Source organism: Mastomys coucha, unplaced genomic scaffold, assembly GCF_008632895.1.
Source record: "Mastomys coucha isolate ucsf_1 unplaced genomic scaffold, UCSF_Mcou_1 pScaffold12, whole genome shotgun sequence".
NCBI lineage: Eukaryota > Metazoa > Chordata > Mammalia > Rodentia > Muridae > Mastomys > Mastomys coucha.
Window position 1 is genome coordinate 63,429,127 of NW_022196894.1, and position 8,010 is coordinate 63,437,136.

Consider the following 8,010-nt stretch of genomic DNA (forward strand, 5'->3'; position numbering starts at 1 on the left):
ATAGTGCATGTACAGAGGAAACAAGTCATGTCACCTAGCAAGCCAGCAATTTACCATTGAGGCATCAGGCAACTTTGCTTAGTCTGTATTGAGGGAGGGATTGTAATAGAAACTAATTTTGCATTTATTATTCCTCTTCTGGCTGAATATTTAATACTGCTCAATCCATTTGACTGAAACTGGCATTAAGACAAGTTGTTTAATCTCTTGGTCTTCCTTCCTCCTTCCCTCCCTTTCCTGCTCCGTGTGTGTGTTTCTGTGTTTGCACATGTGCCCTGTTTGTGTTTATATGTTTTAAGACATTAAAAAATAAATCACACAAGAAATACTTGACATCAAATACCTCCACTTTTCACTTGAATATTTTATTTCCTCACATATAAACTATAAATCTGTGAACAACTTCTTTGACTGTAACTTGAGGTGGAAAATTAAAATCATAGATTTTCTTCCATATTGCTATGAAGACAGTAATACCTTTTGGTATTAAAATTGTCACAAAGAAAAGACTGAAAATTTTATTTGGAATAGTTAATATAGATCTAAGCTTCTAAGTATTTGAAAGCAAGGTGTCTAGAACAATGGAATTGACATAATAGATAAGGAGATCAGGGCTTTTATTATACTTATTATATTCAGTTGCATACTTTAGCAGATGAACACTCTAACTGTGAGAAATCATTCATGGTAGTTCTATAAGACATTTTTGTTTTATATTAACATGTTAGGTATATTTTTTCTGTTTATATTTTATGTAATATTGACATTTATTATATAAATAATAATATTGACATTTATTATATAAATATTTGGAGATAAGAATGTGTGATAGATTTCAAAATCTCATAGATGTGGGATTATATGATAGGATCAATGGCGCTATGCTTAAACAGATGATCAAGGTTTTGGAATGTTTGCTAGTAGAGAGCTGTTTCAAGTATTTGATAGTATTTGAAGAAATGATAATCAGTCTTTAGAGCAAAGTAGCTGAGTCTTTAAAAGAGTCCCTAACAGACCTTCAACTACTGAAATAAATGAAGACAGAAATCGGGCCAATAACAAAGACTACCATACCCATGACTCATTCAGAATCTAGAATATTGATGAACAACAACAAAATAATGACAGAATTTATGCAGGTGCTTTTTTTTTTTTGAAAAACAATGTAGAAATGTATGTTAATCTAAACAGAATGTCTGAAAGACAAAATCACAGAGTTGAGGAAGTACCTACTTATAAAGCAAAAATAGGCATAGACTAGCTGACTTTAATTAACTAAAGGAAGTAAGGAATGCCCAATACCAACATATAGTTATATACATATGTACAAATATGAAATCAATGTACATATGTACAAATATGAAATCAATGTACCAAAGGCAGAAAGGGATATTTGTCATTTTCAGCAACTAATTTGTCAATTGTTTTATTTTTCTTAATATAATTTGGCTTTAGAAAATCAACCATATAATGAATATTTGTTACAAATGATCCACATGTGAATGCCCAGTCTAGACACAAGGATTTACAAATTTTGGAGAATCCCCTGACACCATGAAGTGTGACATTGTCAATGACATCGTTTCACTTTAAACCCAGAAGATAAATCAATGGAGAAATTTAATTTAGAAACCTTTACTCTATAATAGCAAGTAGAATCTAGTTCAATATTACTTTTCCCTAAGAGAGCAATGATTTCTTGGTAACTATAAATTAATAGTTTTCCTACATGTATTGTTCCACAGAAATGATCTGTGCAAGTAAGTATCTTATATTTTTCTCAAAATAAGTCAGAAAATGTACACAGTGAATGTTGTGGTGCATACCTATAATCCCAGCCATTCTAAAGTGGGGCAGGGAGGTCAGCAAAGGAATAGCTCTGGAGTACAATAGGAAGTCCTTGTCTCCAAAGAAAAAAGTCACTTCTGAAAAACTGACTTGTAATAAACTCAAGCCGTAAAGGACATTGACCTATTTTTTTTCTGTTGTCCAGCCTGAAGGTCAATAATTGAAGTGCTTCAATTATTGGATTATATGTGTTATACTGTAAATACTTTAATTAAAAGCTACTACATTTACCCATAAAATAAATTTCTGCTTCTCATAAACTGCAGGAGTACAATATGAACAAAGCCATATGCAAAGATCTACATACTGGATATATATAGGTATGTTTTATTTCTTTTTCCCATCTTAGAAGCTTTCTATCAGATTTATTTATTTTTTTCAAGAACATCAAATACAAAAGAATAAAAGAAAAACACCTCATTTTTCCAAACCTCAGGCCAGTGACCAGGGTGAAAAAAGAAATGAAACAAAGCTTCCTTGATGGAAGAAAAAGGACTTTCTCATCATTCTTGGTCAAGCTCTGAGCCTTTTATAAAATTTGATTTATTTTTGAGAAAGCAAAGCATCCAAATTACTCAGTGGAGAAAAGATAATTGAAGGGCTAGAAGTTAGAGCGACAGATATCTAGATATGCAGCATTTCTAGTACTCAAACCTGACATGTCTCAAAATTCATACTTTACAAGAAAAATTTAGAGTACATATAATTCTTAAAGGTGCTTCTTTTCCATTGTTTTCACTGGTGAAATATACTTTTTACAAGCCATATAGTGGTTGTTTTCATATAGGTAGAAAAAAAATATTTTCAGTGAACTGTCAAGGTGTATTTATGAGACACACTGAATGGTCAATGTCTTCACCATGTTTGTTCTACTTTCTGCCTGGTTTATTAAATCTTGAATAATTAATGTGTCTGTTCATAGTTCTTTATTCAATGCATGCTCTGTTCAACAAGTTCTGTATTTGTAGATTTTTTTCTAAAGAACTTCAACTTGAATGTAATTTTTCATCCCATATTTCCAGTGAAGAGTACACACTTGGAAATATACTAAGGAGAACTTAATATGTTGAATCAGGCATCCACTGACCTGATGTTCAAGGAGACACATGTTGCCAATTAAACATGCCTAAGCATTTGATTTTACAGAATACTCTAGTAAAAATAATAGAATATTATTATTATTATTATTATTATCATATAATGAATTATATATGAACTAAATGAAACAAAGCATTGTATATATGATGTGAAGGAAAATTTTCTCATAGCACAGACATCCAGTGGAGAATAGGATGAGAGGGGACAGAGACAGGAACCCACGTTTTCCAGCTTCCCTTTGGGTCTCTGCTCATTTTTATGTTTCTAGAAGTTTCTCTGAAATAAGTTTCAACATGAAATGTGAAAGGGCACAAACACTCTGGGCTCTAATGAGTAGAGGCTGAGATTAGTTTTAGATGGTTGCTTCTTAACATGAATACTGTATTCTGATGCTTTGAACAGAAGGTCACCACAGTGCTTTGCCTGGTAAAGTAATTTATTTGTCTCACTTTTAGAAAATTCAAAATGCCTCTTGCTCTGCTCTGCAGAATGAAATCATTTTGCTGAATGATTCTACTATTAGACAAAAAGAAATTATAACCTTCTCATAATATCTTTAAGAGAGTAAAAATTCATAACTATGTTTTGTTTAGTTCTATTTAAAGCTTGCCTAGCTAAAATAAAACCATTCATTGCCATTTTGGTTAACACTTATTTAGAACATGCAAATATTTCTATAATTCAATGACATGCCAATAATAATCAACAGGAAGCCAAATTACCATCATAATGATTTCTATTTTTGACAGTTCTTTTTTTTTTAAGATGAACAAAGGAAACAACAGTGGAAAATGAGCTTCAAATAACTAAGAATCAAAATGGAATAAGATAGTATTTATTTCTGAATAAAAGTAAATGATAGCACTTCCTTCCAAAAAAGAAGTCTTATGAAGCTAGTATGTTATCATGTCTTTTAAATTGTGTATGTAAACCCCTTCAGTTCCTTTGGTCCTTTCTCTAAGGACCCTGTGATTAGTTAAATGGTTGGCTGTGAGCATCTGCCTCAACCCCATAAGAAGAACAATATCAACCAACCAGAGCACCAAGGGTCTAAACCACCAACCAAACAGCACACATGGAGGGACCCATGGCTCCATCCATATATGTAGCAGAGAATGGCTTTGTTGGGCATAAAACTGAGAAGAAGCCTTGGTCCAGTGAAGGCTTGATGCCCCAGTGTAGGGAAATGCAAGGATGGGGAGGCGGGAGTGGGTGGGAGGGCACACCCTCATAGAAGCAGGAGAAGGGGGTATGGAATAAGGAGTTTCAGGGTGGCGGGGAATTGGGAAAGGGTTTAACATTTGAAATGAAAATAAATAAAATATCCATTAAAAAAGCTGTGTGTGTAAGATCACCCATCCAACCATTTTGAAGAGGCTAGGTAGAAAGAGACATGAAAGTTGGTTTTTGCTGTTGTTGTTGTTTGGTTTGTGGGGGGTCATTGTTCTTGGCTTGGGTTGTTGTTGTTCAAAAAGAGAGGAACAAGCTTTAGAATCTACAAGGAAAGAACTGTGGAATATATGACCTCACTACTAAATGGGATATTTGGGAGAACACTATGATAAGTCAACAACTCACACAGAGACAAATCTCATTCAAGATTTTCTTGAAGACTTTAACTAAGTGAAAATATAGTCACAGACACAAGTGTTTGGAAGCCTAGTGTTTGCTAATCATGAATGTTCTTAACGTTGAAACAGTGTACCCTGCAATGCTCCCCCCCAGGAAGAAAACAAAAGCCAATATCTATATAATCCAAAGACAACTAAAATTTTAATAAATTTGTAATTGAATCACAAATAGATCTCAATTTTGTTTAATAGTCTCAAGTTTTAGTGGTGAACGTTGAGATCTGTGCTTTGTGTTTGTATAAGCATTTATATTGTATGAGTCTACATCCAGGTGTATGCAAATAATTTTCCATATTATAAATTCCCTTTCCTAGAGTTCATTCTCATATAATCTAATGAGATTTTATTTCATAAAATTACTTTAAATAGGTAGATAAATTCTTTAAAAATAACTCTGTGTTTTTTTTTTTTATTTTGTTGGAAATGATGGGTGATAACGTTTATGGAACAAACCACCATCTACTGACAGACAGATGGACAGACGGATGACCAGAGTTACAGGATTGATGATTTCATTTAAATTCAAACCAATCTAATTCTCTAAAATAATAAAGAGATTAATGTTTTAGTTCCTCTTTCTAAGATTAATCATATGTGCATTTCCCAGGAGTTTAGGCAATTCTAACGGATTCCTTTTTTTTTCATCATATACTCTATGAATATTCATGTTACAATGAGAACCATTAAAATAAAGCATGAATTATTTACTTCTTCCCAGAGACGCATTAACTTCATGGACTATTACTAATTCACAAAGGCTTTGAACATCTACCTGAGGTCAGTTAAGCATTCATAATACATGATTCTAAAAATAATGTTCCCTAAAGTATGCAATTTTCACTTGAAGAAGTCAATACAAATCTAGTGTGATGAATGGTAAGATTGCATTTGGGTCAAGGATGAGGATTGCTTTTTCCTCTGCAGGTTAAAAATGAAATTGTGATATCTGGAAATACCCCTTGAGAAAAAGAAACAAGGTCCCTGCTCGTTGGATAGAGTCCTCACACTTACAAATATTTTGCCTGGACCAGAGGGCTGGGACTGGGCTTCATGCTGACATTTTGATAGCATCTGTGCCACATCCCAACAATGGGGAAATTCCTGTGGGGTAAGTTTAGAGATTTTTGCAAGATACAATTAAGGAAGTCTGTTTTCTCTTGACTCTCAGCCAATTCACAGAGCTGTATATGTGTTAGAAAGCTTACTCTCCCTTCAGAGTTACTGTGATGAGAGGAAATCCAGACCTAAGGCAGACCATCTCTTAATTTTGGCAAATGAATGACTCTGTCTCTGAATCCTGACTTCTCTATGTCACATATATGTATCCTAGGGAGGATGGACACCTGGAATGAATTAGTGCAGAGTAATTACTTAATTAGCTCTCGGTGAGCTAGCATGGATTTAACTATCAATTTCCCTCTTGTATATGTGGTAATTTTAAAGGAAGCTACATACTTTCAACATCAACTTATTGAATTATGGAATAAGAATGGTAAGTAAACAGGAGTGAGCCTTTGTGAGTACTGAAGAAAAAATAAATATGAAGTAATAAGCAGTGATCTCACTTGCTATCCTATTATGTTATAGTTAAACTTTCTTCTCAATAGTTGTTGGCATTGTCGTTTTAAAATTTATTTGATAACGTGATTAAATTCCTGGCTTACCAGATTTCGAGGACATGAGGGTAATTTGCGCCCTTCCAGAACTCTGTTCCAGGAAGTGAAATCCTCTATTGGTAAAATTTCATGGGATAGTAAGGGATGTGATGAGACTGGGAAGATTATGGTTGGGCAGACTACTATGGGCACATCTTTTAGAGCTTTAAGGAAAAGTAAATACTGCTTTTCTTTAAGAAATTGGTAATGCATAATTAAAGGTGAAAATTCAATAAATCACTGAAAATTTCATATTAAAGTTACTTTATAGCACATTTTCTCTGGGTTACTGAACATAAATATTATGTGTTGATCTTGATGTGCCAACTAACAAAATATGATAAACTTTATGACGTTTTATATGACTTACAACTAAGCCATATGACTAATACCATTGATTCTTTGATTAATCTCAATTTTACTGGGGAAAAAAGGAAATTAAAAAAAAAAAAAAAAACAGAAGAAATCCGCATGTGAATCCATGCCACCTCTATGTGGCTACACATGGAGAACAGAATAGTATACTGCACTTCTTGGAACTGGAGGAATTTTTAATTTCTGACAGACATGGGTGGTAAGAACACAACATATTCTCTGTATAAACAACAAGTATTCTTTACTGTTGAGACATATATTCAGCCACATAAAGGGCCTTTTATATTGAACATTTTTTGATACTCTTATCCATTTGACCTCTCAAAAAGCATAATATCCAATTTACTAGACAGGAAAATTAGGATTTTGTGGTCAGTCTATCAATCTAGATTACTTAGCAAGGCCTAACTTGAGCAATATAGTTTAGTTGTGTCTCAAAATAAGGTAAAAATCATTCTGAGGGTGTAGCTTAATGGAAGAGCACATATCTAGCAAGTATGAAGACTGAATTCAATCTAGAGTACCACATACAGCCATATACAAAAATATAATTTATTGATCCATGAACTATTATGATTATTATGTTTTTAAAATAACTTTGAGTACATAGCACTGAGCAACATAGGGTTAAAATGAATGTATCATTATAGATGAATTTAGTGTAGAGCAGGTTAGCAGATATGTGTGATTTAGAAAAATATGGACAGTTGATAGGATGCGACATAGCAAAGATGGGCCACAAGTGCCACCCACAGGTGTTGGGATTGCGGTTGAGTGGAGATTAGGGGATATGATGGTACTTTATGCCTTTCCAGAGGGCTGTTCCAGGAAGTGGGGAACACTATTGGTAAAACTTCATGGTATAATAAAGGGATGTGCTGAGACTGGTGACCATTGCTGGACAAATGACTATGGTCACATGTTTTAAAGTATTGCCCAACGATGCTAATTGTTAGCTCCTGACAATGCTCATTAATATCTGTCCTATGCATTGAAAAAATTATAACATAGATCAAGGTCAGACTCTGCTTGAATACATAAGGCTCACACAGGGGCCGTTCCTATAAGCAGCCCCAAGGGTTACTGACTTAGTTTTCATTTGATTATTAAAGTTCTCCATAAACACACAAAGGTCCTCTTACAGAAGTCAAAGGAGCCTCTCATATTGTTAAGGAATTCACGTTTCCACACACAGAGAGAGTAATGCCTTTTCAAAATGGGAGTGAAGAAAAACAAAAATTGCTGGCAAGTGCAGAGGGAGCAAACTGATTAAAAGCGGCTTCAGCTTGGTCTTAGTATAGTGATATAAGGATTACTTACTATAGTTTTGCATAACCTTATCATGAGCACGAGAAGGGATATGAACATTTTTATCTTCACATAAAACAGCTCACAAAACTGCA